Source organism: Leopardus geoffroyi, chromosome X, assembly GCF_018350155.1.
Source record: "Leopardus geoffroyi isolate Oge1 chromosome X, O.geoffroyi_Oge1_pat1.0, whole genome shotgun sequence".
NCBI lineage: Eukaryota > Metazoa > Chordata > Mammalia > Carnivora > Felidae > Leopardus > Leopardus geoffroyi.
Window position 1 is genome coordinate 51,161,871 of NC_059343.1, and position 15,440 is coordinate 51,177,310.

Below are 15,440 nucleotides of genomic sequence, written 5' to 3' on the forward strand. Positions count from 1 at the left end.
TCTCAGGCTCCATCTCAGACCTACTGCATCTGCATTTTAATTAGTTCCCCAGGTGATGTGAATGTACAGCAAAGTCTGAGAAGCACTGGCATTACAGAGGGGATACTTGCAGGAGCAAGGTCTCTAGAAGGTGGGAACCATAAGGTCCAGAGCATAAGAGAAAATATTTTCGTTGACAGAAAGAAACAGGGCCACCTCCTACACTCTAGCAGGTAGGAAGACAGAGAAAGTGAGTGAGGGTGCAAGTGCCAGTGGGCTTATTTATAGACTTGGTAAATGAAACAGGATGAAATGCCCTTAAAACGGCATCTATTTCCTCAATAAAGAGACAAAGCTGAGAGAGGAGTATGGAAGGAGAGGTCATTGGAAGTTACAGGAGGGAGGAGTAGGTATGAAATACTCCTTTCAGAGCAGTGGTTCTCAACCTTGGCTGTACACTGGAATCACCAGGAGAGCTTTAAAAAAACATTGCTCTCTAAATTCTACCTTCAGTAATTATAATTTAATCATAATGAGGTATGGCCTGGGCATCAGGATTTTTATAAGATCCTTAGATGATCCTAAATGTGCAACTGGGGTTGAGAGCCACTGTCTTAGAAAAGCAAACATATTAGTGACATGTAGTAGGGTTTGCAAGAAGTGTTGAGAGCCCATCTGAGGCTTGTGGTAAAGCATAATCAATCAGCTCAGCTGTGGGACTTTTATTCATTCTGCTGCTCAAGCATAGGTATAGAGAAGATAGGTGGTTGGGTGAAATCTAGGGGAGATTTTCCAGAAAAGTACAATGGAACATAAATGGACAATAGAGTTACAAACATTTTTAAGGGAGTGATCATAATAATGGACCAGGGGTTCTAAGCTGGACAGAAAGGAAAAGAGAATATGAGGAGGTGTGATAAGTAACAGGGTAGGGCTAATGGAATGGTAGGATCAATGATTGGTGATCTTGATGATGTGGAAGAATTGTTGGAGGAAAGGTACCAGAGTAAGTGAGATGGAAGAGCAGGACAGTGATCAGAGAAGAAATTCCTGAAATCTAGATTCTGGAGACAATTCAGTTAGTTACTTACTATGACAAGATCCAAGTGTTACCACAGGAGTTTTCTGGCTGTGGTGAAGTGAAGAAATGGGTTGTTGAAAGTGAGGCCATGGTTGAATAGCCCATCTAACAGAATGTTGAGGTTTAGAAAGACAAGAAAAAGATGAAGACAGTGATGATCCAGGAGCTAAAGTCTTCAATAAATGAGGAAGAATGTCCAGAAAGACAATCTGTCAGACAAGAATTATGTGTAAAATACCTACTATTTTCCCAGATTGGTTATAGATACTGGGGACATGGAAGTGAGCAAGACAGACTAGGTCTCTGTCCTCAAGGAACTTATATTCTAATGAAGGGATTTAGACACTGAACCCAAAAACCAAAAAAAAAAAAAAAATCTTAGGTACTGGATAGCTACAAAATAATAAATAAGGTGTTATAATAGATGGTAACTAAGGAAGGAGGACATTGTCTTACCTAGATGGCCAAGGAAGTCCTCTCTGAGGAGATGATATCTGAGTTGACACAAGAATGATGAGAAGCAACCAGCCATGCAAAGATCTGGGGGTAAGAGCATTCCAAACATGAAGGAATGACAAAAGCAAAGGTTCAGAGATATGAAAATGAGACTGATATATGCAAGGATCAGAAGAAGGTCAGCATAGCAGAATGTAGTGGAGTATAAGACAGTGGTAGGAGATGATGTCAGAGAAGCAGGCAAGGCCACAATGTCAAGAGATGGAAGCAAAAAGAAGGGATAGTGGGTGGCAGAGGCAGATGGCATGTGCTTCCAAGAAGCTGGAAGTTGTGAAGGTAGGAGATGAAGAAATGGGAAACATGATAGATGTCATCCCAAATAAGCTAACACAGGAAAGAATTCAAAGCAAGATGTTAGTGCAATAGTAAAGTGTGTATAGATTAAATACAATCTAGTTTAGACTTTGAAAAGTAAAATCTAGCTGGACGAATTCTCAAGGTCATCTAGCCCCTAGCTACTACGCAAAGTCTGGGGCTCATAACCAGCAACATCAGCATCTCCTGGGAGCTTAATAGAAATGCCAAATCCAGGGGTGCCTGGGTGGCTCATTCAGTTAAGCACCTGACTCTAGATTTTGGTTCATGTCATGATTTCACTGTCATGAGATGGAGCCCTGCATTGGGCTCCATGCTGGGTTAAGATTCTCTCTCTCTCTCTCTCTCTCTCTCTCTCTCACCCCTCCACCTCTCTCTCAGAAGAAAAGAAGAAAAAGAAAGAAAGAAAGAAAGAAAGAAAGAAAGAAAGAAAGAAAGAAAAAAAGAAAAGAGAAAGAAAGAAAGAAATTCCCAGTGATTCACATGCACATTAAAGTGTGAGAAGCCCAGCTCTAGACCAAACTCCTGTCACTATGTTGGAGTCACTGAGATTAGTTTCTTTGCCCAAAAAAGGATAGGAAACATCTTCATCTGTGTTTTGAAGCTTAATAGTCAGAGATGTTGAGGGCAGTCAGGGAAGAAGGTTTGATGGGCATGTGGGATCCCACTTTTCAGTGGGAGCATCAGCTAAAACAGTCATCCACTTGGGAATGCAATTCCTCATCTCTAGGTTTCCCAGCTACCTGACCTTGTAGACCCAAAAGGCATGTGAAAAGACTCAGTAGACCCAGGAGTCATGTGAAGCAAGCTCCAAGCAGCTCAGGGAAGTGCAGGGAGGAAGTAGCCTTATTTGTCTTTCTTCAGGCCTCAACAGGCAGAGCCTGGAATCAGAGTGAGATGCTATTTAATGGGCTGCTACAGAAAGTACTACCTTGGAATGTAGGGGGACTTGGTCCAACAGCCTCCCCCCAGGGCCACTTCAGCTTGATCACAGGGACCAGCCAGATGAAAATCACGTTCCTTTCACTGTGGTTAGGGACCCATTAGTTATTCTCCTCCTCTAAACTCTCCATGGGTTCTTTACTCTTACCCACTCTTTTTTCTAGCACTCACCCCTTTCCTCTTTAGCTCCCTCTTTTCTCTCCCATGCCATACCTTCAGCCTCAAACAACTTCCTGTCTAAGGAATTTGCTATCCAGTCCACTATTCATTTTCAGTATAAAGGCAAGAGCTGAAATAACTTCATAAGGAATTGCAATTAGATGAACAGACTTAACCCCCATCTGGGTGGAGGTGTTATTTAAACCACTTGGGTAGATTCAGGACCTGCAGAGCTCATAAAAAATATGTTATCTGCTTAAAGATTCTCTGGCAAGCCAAACTCGCATATTGTGCGTGTGTGTTCAATCTTGTGAATGTCCAATCACATTCCAGGAAGTGATGATCTTCCTGTAACTGATGACATCCAAGCAAAGTCCAGAAGAATACCTGCTAGAGATGCTATAGAATGAATCCTCCATCAATGGAAGGCCACGCTAGAGACCCATGCAAAGAAGTTAGTAAGCCAAGATGAGAAGAGCACTGGACTAGAAGTCTGGTGACTGCTAAGTTGCTATGTGACCTTGGACAAGATATTCAGTCTCTCCATCTGTCAAATGGTATCTTTAGAGTCTCTCAATGCTTTTTGAACTGTGCTTTTATAGAATGCACGGAGGATCCTTTAGAGGCTATTTCTTACCCTGTGGGACATGCGGGAGGCTGAGAGGGAGGATCTCTGGGCCCCACATCAACCAGAGATGTTCTCCTTTCATCTGCTTCATACATTAAGCTTCCAGGTAAGATTGTGATTAAACAAAGACATCCTGTTGCTAAAACAAACAAGCCTACACTACATTGGAGACTGTAAATGAAAAGTCTGGCCAATAGCCTGCCACAGTGTTTTAAGTTTGTTGGATGTTAAACTATAATATAATATAAAATATACAATACAATATGATATAATATATAATATATAATATATAATTTATATAATATACAAAATATAATTATATAATTTATATAATTACATATAATTTTAAAATCAGGATATTTTATATAATAATTTAGAATTCCAACTTCTTTTAAAACATCAGAGGATCCAGTAGCCCTGGACTAGTATTCCTACCTTGTAACAATCAGCTGGATCTGAATGGCAGCTGCCTCCTTTAGAGCCAGAGTCCCTGCCTACTGGCTTCTGCATAGCCTCTGCAGATGTCTAAGTGGTGATCTCTGCCCTTCAGGACTCTATTACCTTGAGCTTCTTTACCCCTCCACAATTCCAGGCAAATCCAGAATGGGTTGCTCTAGGAATCGCTGTGTCTGTAAAGGGATATAGTCTATGCAGAACAGTGCTTTTCAAACTGCAGTGTTCACAGATGTTCTTGTTAAAATGAAGATTCTGATTCAGTAGGTCTAGGCTGGGTCCTGAAGTTCTGCATTTCTAACAAATTCCTATGTGACATGCTGCTTGTCCATGGATCTAAATTACAGAAGTGATAAGACAGTAGAAAGAGCAAGAAGTAGAGAAGTAAGAGCTGTGGCCTCCAGCCCCAGCTCTCACTGACCTTCACTGCATTGGGGAAACTGCTAAACCTCTGTTCAACAGGCCTAATTAGCAATTCTCCAGGGAAGTGGTACAAAGAGAAAAAGAGATTCCTGCAGCCAGAGGAGTTCTTCACCAGTAAAAGCAATGCAAAGAAAATTGGCAAGGTGTCTGTTTAATGGTAGGTGAGGCTTCTTCTAGGGGATCTTCCCTCCCCAACTTGGGATGGCTTGAGTCACCTTTTAGGTTCCAAGTGCTGACTCCAAAAACTCCAAAAGAAATTTGTTTTGTTGGCAAATATCCTAAGGAAGGTCAAGGAGAGAAGGGAGAAGAGAAGGAGAGAGATGAAGGAGAAAAAGAATAGTAGGAAGTTGAGGAGGATGAGAAGAAAAGGAAGAGAAGAAAATGGTGAGTACAGAGGAGGAATAGATGGAGGGGAAAAAGGAGGGAAAAGAAGGAGGAGGAAGAGACGGTGGCAGATAAATAGGAAGGTGAAAAATAGGAAGAAGGGGGAGGAGGGGGGAAAAGGGAGAGGAGGACGGGGGAAAAGGAGACCTTAAGGGATCAAGACTAAGGCTTTTCCTAATGGCTCCTTCCTCGTTAGACACCTCCATCCTCATCCAGCTCCTCCTCACAGTAGGACATCCTCATAGCAGGATCCTTAGGTCCCTTTCCAGCTCTAAAATTCTGTGATCTGAAATGCTACATGGCAACAGGGTGACCTGGATCTATCCACCCTGGCCTCCTGTCTTGCCTCCTGGTTTGCCTATGATGAACTGTCTCCTCTTCCTCATCTGTTGCACAGGAGGAGCCACCCACCCACACCCACACCCACACTTCCTCTTCCTGGTATGGATGAATTTAAGAGTTCATTAGGCTGCTATGGAAGCCCTGAGGTGAAAGGCAAACTAAGAAGGAGGAGAGAAGATATCACCTCTACACACACACACACACACACACACACACACACATATAATTAGTTTCCAGGTACTGTTGCCTCTACACCAGTGCCATTTCTTCTGTGTGCTGCCTCCTTTCCATATCTACAACCACTACTCCAGGTCAGGCCTTCATTTATGTCTCTCCTGGACCATTATCCAGCCTCCTAGGTGTCTACCTACCTCCATTTTTGCTACCGTCCAATCCTCACACTGCTGTCAGTTAGAACCTTAAAACATTGCCTGATCCTCCTTTGATGAAATGCTTTTAATGACTCCTCATTGCCTACAAGATGAAGTTCAAACTCTTTAGCAAGATATTCACAATTGTCCACAACCTGGCCTGAAATCCTCTTCTTTTTTTTAAAGTTTATTTATTTATTTTGAGAGAGACAGAGACATTATGAGTGGGGGAGGGGCAGATACAAAGGGAGAGAGAGAATCCCAAGCAGCTCCGTGCTGTCAGCATGGAGCCTGATGCAGGGCTTGAACCCAAGAAACTACAAGACCATGATCTGAGCAGAAATGAAAGGTCAGACACTTAATCAACTGAGCCACCAAGGTGCCCCTGACATCCTCTTCTAAATGCACTTTAGTCTCTACATATTCACATTTTCCAGCTCACATGCTTTTTTTTTTTTTTAACATCTTCTGAGAATTTCATTTCCCTTGCTCCTGCTTGTATAAATCCTAGTCATACTTCCAGGTTTGGCTCGAAAGCAATGTCTTTTATAAAGTTTCAACCCAAGTTGAAATCAATCTCCTTCTCTGCATGCTCATGACATTTCATGCACATCCTTTTTATGACACTTGCTAATGCTTACTTTATGTAGTTAGCTGTTTATAAGCTTGTCTCCTCCACATAATTTTGCTTTCCTATAGCCTCTGGCAGAGCACCTAGTGTTAAGGGGCTCAGAAAATGCTTGTTGAATGAATTTGTGCTCAGAGAAGGGAGAAAAAAAGGGCTGAGAAGATTCTGAGAGGGGCAGAGTGAGCCATAGAGGGTCTAACTTTCATCTGGCATTCTTAGGCATGCTAAAAGTGCCTCCATCTTCCCCCTGACCATGTCTCTCTTGAGTTCTCACATTCCACAATTAGAATAACAGCTTTTGAGCTGGAGACATTTTGGAGGTCTCTGAGAAATACAAATAGCCTTGAAAGGTGGCACCTACCCTAAAGCAGTGATTTTCAAAGGGTGGTTTGCAAGACTTTAATGAATGATGAAATAGACCCATGTGGCTGGTAAAAATCAATTAGGAATGTCCTGAACAGGTTTGTTGTTGTTGTTTTCTAAAGAGAAAATATCAGAGTAGAAAGCAAATATTAAGGGTATTATTCCATAAAATGTTTGTTTCAATTTTTTTAACGTTTGTTTATTTTTGAGACAGAGACAGAGCATGAACGGGGGAGGGTCAGAAAGAGAGGGAGGCACAGAATCTGAAACAGGACCACAAGATCATGACCTGACGTGAAGTTGAACGCTTAACCGACTGAGCCACCCAGGCTCCCCTGTTTCAATTTTTTATGTTAGTTGTTATGTAGAATATATATATATATATATATATATATATATATATATAGAGAGAGAGAGAGAGAGAGAGAGAGAGAGAGACAGAGACAGCATGTGTGGGGGAGGGGAAGAAAGTGAAGAAGACAGAGAATCCCAAGCAGGCTCTGCACTGTCAATGCAGAGCTGGATGTGGGGCTCGAACTCAAGAAACCCTGAGATCACGACCTGAGCCAAAAACCAAAAGTCAGACACTTAACAGACTTAGCCATCCAGGCACCTGAATATATATATATATATTAATGCTGCTCTCAGGCAGACCAGTTTGAAATATGCTATACTAAACCAACTTCAGCTGGCAGTGAGATAAATACTTGAGGGACTTAAAAATTTTTTTAAATATGTTTATTTATTTTTGAGAGGGGGGAGTCAGAAGGGCAGATAGAGGGGGACAGAGGATCCAAAGCGGGCTCTGTGCCAACAGTAGAGACTCTGATGTGGGGCTTGAACTCACAAACCATGAAATCATGTGTTGAGCTGGTCAGACACTTAACCGACTGAGCTACCCAGGTGCCCCAATACTTGAGTGACTTTACCTCTCTGAATCTCAATTTCTTTATCTGGAAAATAATAATCATAATAATAATCATAATAATAATAATATCTATATCAAATATTTGCTGTGAGGACTAAACAAGTGAATACACATAAAACCTTTAGCCAAGTGTCCTGGCACCTGTTAGCTCTGGAGATGGTGATTAACTGGGGGTTGGAGATAGGGGTAAGTTTAAAGGAATTATAGTAAGGCCCTCTAAGGATGGTAAAGGACCTTGCCAGACCTTTTGCAGACCACATGGACTAATACCAATATACAATAGATACAAATATGATGTAAACCATATAGCCACACACACACTCCTGCTCCTAATGGCCCCATACAGCCTTTATTCTCTACCAGCAGCCAGGTGTGCCTGCTGCTTCACACCTGTGAGGAATCTGATCCTGTCATAGAGTAAGGTTTTAGCGTCTAATATCCAGGAGTACAAGGGGGCCCAGATAGGAGGGGTAGGGATTGTGTTAGGAGCAATGAAAATATACCAGTCTCCAAAGCTCAGGGCCTAGAATTAAAAAAACCACATGAAACACTGGCATCCAGACAAATAAAATACAAGCAGGGATAAGACCACTTGCTTATTTTCTATCACTCTTTCTCTCCTTTTGGGGTGTGATTCCTCTGTGAACTTGTCTCTGGATCCTTTCAGGGTAGTTAGGTCTACTGTATATTCTTGAAGAGAGGGAAAGCAATGTAAGAAGGCATTGGGAGAGAGAAGTTATTTTTATTTATTTATTCAAAAAAAAATTTACTGGGTAGCTTCTATGTGCTAGGCACTTCCTGTTCCTGGAATTGGGGATTTTTTGGTGAATGAAACAGTCAAAACCCTTGCTTTCATGGAGCTTATATTGTAGCAGGAGAGACAAATAACAAAGAAACAAACAAATAACACTTATGGTATGTCAGATGATTGTAACTGCTGTTGGGGACAAAAAGCGGTGAGAAAGATGGAAGTAGCAAATGTGCAATTTTTACAAGGATAGTGAAGGACAATCTCACTGAGAAAGAGAAATGTGAACCAGATCAGACTGGGGTAAGAAAGCAATGCAGATATCTGAGGCCAAGCATTTTAGGTGAAAGGAAGAGTAAGTAGGGCCTTAAGGCTTGAGTATGTCTGGTGGCTTTGAAGAAGAGGAGAGAACAGTGTGACTGGAGTAAAGTGAGCACTGGAGACTGTGGTAGGAGATCAGATCATGGAGGTAAAAGGTAAAAGATCATGTAGGATCTTCTAGTTTATTGTGAGGATTAGGCTTTTATTTGGAGGAAGTTGGGAGGCATGTGAAGGGTTTTAAGCAGAGGAGTGACATGTGACATGATTTGACTTAAGTTTTAACAAGCCCACTAGGACTGAATTGACTTCAGGAGGTAAAGGGAGCAAACACAACAGTAAAGAGAATAATGGAGTGATCCCAGTGACAGATGATGGTGGTTTAGACTAGAGTGGTGGCAAGGGGATTTGTGAGAAGTAATTGATGCTACAGAAATATTGAAGGTTGAGCAAACAGGATTTCCTGAGGGATTGGATGTGGGGTGTAGGAGAAAATGAATCATCAAGGAGTTTGGTCTGAGCATCTAGAAGGAAGCATCTGGAAGTTACTATTAATTGAAGCAAGGAAGAGTTCAAGAGGAGCAGATCTGGGGTTTTCTAAGAGCTCAATTTGGGACATATTAAGTTCAAAATGCTCATTAGATATCTAAGTGGAGATGTTAAGTAGTTAGTTAGATATGTGTCAAGAGAGGCTAGAATGAGCTATAAATTTGGGAGACATTAATGTATAAATGTTATTTAAAGCCATGGAGTCACCAAAAAAGGAAGTATAAATGGAGAAGAGGTCCAAGGACTGAGCCCTGGACATATAGAGTATGGGGAAATGAGAAAACAGCAAAGACGTCTGAGAAGGATGAATCAGTGAGATAGGAGTGCGGTGTCCTGGAAACCAAGGAAGACAGAATTTCTTTCTTTCATTTTTATAAATATAATTTATTGACAAATTGGTTTCCATACAACACCCAGTGCTCATCCCAACAGGTGCCCTCCTCAATGCCCATCACCCACTTTTCCTTCTTCCCCACCCCCCATCAACCCTCAGTTTGTTCTCAGTATCCAAGAGTCTCTTATGGTTTGCCTCCCTCTCTCTCTGTAACTTTTTTCCCCTTCCCCTCCTCCATGGTCTTCTGTTAAGTTTCTCAAGATCCACCTATGAGTGAAAACATATGGTATCTTTCTCTGTATGACTTATTTTACTTAGCATAGTACCTTCCAGTTCCATCTATGTTGTTGCAAATGGCCAGATTTCATTCTTTCTCATTGCCAAGTAGTATTCTTTTGTATATATAAACCACATCTTCTTTATCCATTTGTCAGTTCATGGATAGTTAGGTTCGTTCCATAATTTGGCTATTGTTGAAAGTGCTGCTATAAACGTTGGGGTACAAGTGCCCCTATGCATCAGCACTCCTGTATCCCTTGGGTAAATTCATAGCAATGCTATTGCTGGATCATAGGGTAGTTCTATTTTTAATTTTTTTGGGAACCTCCACAGTGTTTTCCAGAGCGGCTGCACCAGTTTGCATTCCCACCAACAGTGCAAGAGGGTTCCCATTTCTCCACATCCTCACCAGCATCTGTAGTCTCCTGATTTGTTCATTTTAGCCACTCTGACCAGTATGAGGTGGTATCTCAGTGTGGTTTTGATTTGTATTTCCCTGATGAGGAGTGATGTTGAGCATCTTTTCATGTGTCTGTTGGCCATCTGGATGTCTTCTTTGGAAAAGTGTCTATTCATGTCTTCTGCTCATTTCTTCACTGGATTATGTTTTTTGGGGTGTGGGGTTTGGTGAATTCTTTATAGGTTTTGGATACTAACCCTTTGTCTGATATGTCATTTGCAAATATCGTTTCCCATTCCATCAGTTGCCTTTTAGTTTTGTTGATTGTTTCCTTTGCAGTGCAGAATCTTTTTATCTTGATGAGGTACCAATAGTTATTTTTTGCTTTTAATTCCCTTGCCTTTGGAGATGTGCCAAGTAAGAAATTGCCGTGGCTGAGGGAAGACATAATTTCAGGGATGAGGGAGTGGTCAATTTTGTCAAGTGCTGCTGACAGAAATTGTTTTAGAGATCAAGCAGGGGTCTAGCCCATGGCAAGCTGATACAATGGTGGTACATTTTCTCAGGGAAGGTGAAAGGTTTGTTATGTAACTAGTAGCTCTCTGAGTGGCCTGTATAGAGGCAGTGTGGCATCAAGTTTCCAGTTTGAAAGGCACATGGACCTGGGCTGGATTGGCCAGCAATCCTGTATGTTTGGTGTGCCATCTGAGGCATATGATACAGAAATCAGAGTATCTGGAGTAGTGAGCCATATTGGATAATCTGGCCTTCAAGTCACAGATGTTGGGGGAGTAGTTCCCCATAATGTGTAATCAGAAGGACACTAGAAAGGCCTCACTCCCCTAACATGCTTCTTCCATACCAAGATCAATTCTAGACTTTCTTATTTATTCAACAAAAACTATGTGCGAGGCACTGTTCTAAGCATTCACAAAATAATAGCTCAGTGAATCCTCACAACAACTCTGTGAGGTATGTTCTGTAATTATCTCATTTTTACCGATGAAGAAACAGAGGCAGGGAGAGGCTAAGTGACTTGCCCAATTGTACAGTGAGAGGTGGAGCCACTCTTTTAACCCTGCTGTTTCCAGGGTACACGTTCTTAACCTTGTACACCAGGCACTACTAGCAGGTGTGGGCTAAATCCTGCCCATGGCCTGTTTTTGTACATTTCTAAAGGGTTGTTAAACAAAATATGCAACAAGGACCTAATGGGGCCTGCAAAGTCTAAAATATTTACTACCTGGCCTTTTAAAGGAAAAGTTTATCAGCACTTTTCCACACTATAAAATTGGAAAAAATAATACCTCTTATTGGTTTGTGGGTATATTAAATGATATAATTTATATGAAATACCTACAGATGCTCAAAAATAGCAGTTTCTTATGATTAATTTTATGTTCATTCTGTCATTATCTCTGTTTCCTGCACTTTCCCCCAAAGGAATTACTCTTAGATTTGACTCATTCCAAACCCCCCATATCCTCCCCTCCAAGTTTGCTAAAAAGTTACCAGAGTGAAACCATATGCCCATGGGGGAGGGGAAGGAAAAAAAAAAGATGTTAGAGTGGAAGAGAGCCAAAGCATAAGAGACTCTTAAAAACTGAGAACAAGCTGAGGGTTGATGGGGGGTGGGAGGGAGGGGAGGGTGGGTGATGGGTATTGAGGAGGGCACCTTTTGGGATGAGCACTGGGTTTTGTATGGAAACCCATTTGGCAATAAACTTCATATATTGAAAAAAAAATAAGTAAATAAATTAAAAAAAAATAAAAAAAGTTACCAGAAATAATTGAGCTAAATAGTGATACCAACCATTATTATTTGAATGTCATACCTGAAACACAGCATATTAAAAAACTTTAACTTCAATAGGACTTTCAATTATCTTAAAATGTCTAAGTGAATTGGATGAAGCAAATAGGTTCTAAGAAAGTCTTGACAACAAATAGTAGATAACTGACTAGATATTTTTCCCAGATAATAATTCCACAGATGGTAAATCAATATATGATGGGTTATATCTCCTAAAAAGTAAAATTTAAAGTAAACACCTAAACAACTTTTAAAAAGTACTCTATCATTTAGATATTATTTATAAGGAAAAAATCATATAAGATCAAGGCTCAAAGACTCCATAAAAATTCTCTAGTCAAACACCTTAAGATTAAAGATGGGGAATCTGAATCCCAGAGTTAGGAGGATACTTATACATGGTCACACAGCATATCTGGGGCTAAAATCTTGTTCTCCAAATGTTGTACTCTTTCCATTATATCAGTGGTTGAAAAGTAGTGTTCGGGGGCTACATTCTATGTCTAATTTGTCCCACAAATTTTAAAAGGCATTTGAAAAGCAGAATATTGCACAAGAAAATATAGATTTCCAAATTCCATTGAACAAAATCAGAAGAACTGGCAAAATAGGTCCACTTTTCCAAATGGCCAGGATCCAGTGGAACTGAGTAGTGGCTGCCTCCTTTAGTAGTAATAGTAGTGCCATGCTCTCTACCACTCTCAAATACATTCACCCTGTAATATCTCTCATGTAACTTACCAACCAGGCCCCTCTAGGCACCTGTGGTTGGCCTACCCAGCCCTAAACCTTGTTGCATTCTCCCAAACAAGAAACAGAAGCTCCCTTCCCAGGGTTCCTAGGAGGAACATGAGCAAAGGAAGCAGGGTCATGGACTATGGTAATAGGTTTGCTTCTCACTCAATAGTTGTGGTAGATTACTACCTACCAAAAACCTATTTTCCCTTCTCTTGAGTATGAATGTGCCTAGCCTCTTTTGCAACTAAGAGTGACAGATAGGAGGTCAGTGGAAGCATTTAGATAGAGTTTCCAGGAAAGCTCCTTAAAGTGGCAATAGGCATGGGTGAAGGGGAGTCAGAGATACACTTCCAATTATGGAATGAATATGTCATGAGGATAAAAGGTACAGCATAGGGAATATAGTCAATGGTATCATAAGAATATTGCATGGTGACAGATGGTAGCTACACTTGTGGTGAGCATAACATAGCATATAAACTTGTCAAACACTTTGCTTTGCACCTGAAACTAATGGAACACTGTGTGTCAACTATACTTCAATTTTAAAAAATGGTGACAGGGGCACCTGGGTGGCGCAGTCGGTTAAGCGTCCGACTTCAGCCAGGTCATGATCTCGCGGTCCGTGAGTTCGAGCCCCGCGTCAGGCTCTGGGCTGATGGCTCAGAGCCTGGAGCCTGTTTCCGATTCTGTGTCTCCCTCTCTCTCTGCCCCTCCCCCGTTCATGCTCTGTCTCTCTATGTCCCAAAAATAAATGTTGAAAAAAAAATGGTGACAGGTAGCATGTGACATTTGAGCCCTTCCCAAAGTTTGTAATATGGATGTAACAGCTGGAGTTCCAGAAGCTATCTTACAACCTTGAGGATGAAAACCATGTGCTAAGGATGAGGGAGTCACCATACCAGCCTTGAACAACCCACCTGTAGGTCTCTTGTACATGACAGAAAAATATCTGCCTTATTTGAGCCACTTTAAATCACATCTCTGTTACTACAAGCTATATGTAATTCCTACCAGATAAAACAAGCATAAAAGTTCTTGGCCTTGGGATGGTAAAGATAAATGCTAGGTGGAACCATATAATTAGGTATAACCCTAATAACTGTTCTATGTTTTTAAAACATCTTAAAAAATAAACATTTTTCTCTTGGTCCTTCTTTATGCCTTCAGCAATTTATTTCTTTTCCATAAATTATACTCTGTACCTTTTTGCCTATAGTTGAGTATATATATGCCAAGTCTACCTTAAATAAAGGCCTACTTACTTGATTCTCTTTAATAGACAAGTGAGCCTGGAAGTGGGTTACATACAGTTGAATGAGACCCCATCCCAATCTGGTTGGGACACCTGTAGCATAGTTGGGTTGATTAGAGTAAAACTTAGGAGTTACATTGTCTGGGTTCAAATTCTAACTCCACCACTTCTTACCTGTGGGACCTTGGGATCCCATTTAAACTCTGCATGATTTAGTCTCCTTGTCTATGAAATGGAAATAGTAATACTCTTTACTTCAGAATTGTCATTTTGAGGATTAACTGAGGTTGGTACATGTTAAGTACTTAGAATGGTGCCTGACACACGATATGGTAAGCAGAATAAAGGTCCCCCAAAGATGTCTATGTCCTAATTCCTGGAACCTATGAATGTGTTACATTATATGACAATGGAGAATTAAGGTAGCAGTTGGAATTAATCTAATCAGTCATTTTAAAACAGGGAGATTATCCAGTAGACTCAATGTCATCACAAAGGTGTTTAAATGTGGAAGAGGAAGGCAGAAGTGTTAATGTCAGAGTGATATGGTATGAGAAAACTTGACCTGCCATGGCTGGCTTGAAGATGGAAGGTAGCCATGAGCTAAGGAATGCTGACAACCTCTGGGAGCTGGGAAAAGTAGGAAACAGATTCTCAAGGCCTCCATAAAGGGATGTGATCTAGCTGACACCTTAACTTTAGCTAATGGGATCTATTTCAGACTTCTGCCTTCCATCACTTTTAAGATAATCAATTTTTGTTGTGATAAGTCGTCAAATTTGTGGTAATTTGTTCAGCAGCAATAGAAAACAAACACACAGGTTCAATGCTCTGTAAGTGATAAATATGAAACTAAATAACTCTTTTTTAAAATAAAAGTTTTTATTTTATTTTATTAGAGAGAGAGTCAGGGGGAGGGGCAGAGTGAGAGGGAGGGAGAGAATGTTAAGCAGGCTCCATGCTCAGCAGGGAGTCTGATGTGGGTCTCTATCTATCCCATGACCCTGGAATTATGACCTGATCTAAAATCAAGAATCAGACACTCAACCAACTGAATCAACTAAGCACCCTAAAACTAAGTAACTCTTAATCCATGTTTGTATTTGATGAAAAAGTGAAGACATTTTTCATTTGATCAATGCAAACTATCCCTATTTTATAGTTGTAGAAACAATTCCAGAAATGAGTAAGTGACTTGCCTAAGCTCATCCAGTGAGTTAGTGGCAGGATGCCTTCCCCTTACTTGTTACCCACAGCTGGCTGTGTGGCTAGTTTGTGACTTAACTTCCCACCTCCAGAAGTGGCAATTTGGCAGACTCCCACATCTGCTTTCACTAAGGCATGGAAATTGGTTGCTAAGCCATGCAATTGGTTGCTAGGCTTCCTTCTCCCATTCAACACCCAACACAGTTCAACAACTGAAAGTTAATAATCAGCCAGCAAATTAAATTCAGTGAAAATATCAGATAGCATGTTAATTGGGAACCAGGTGAT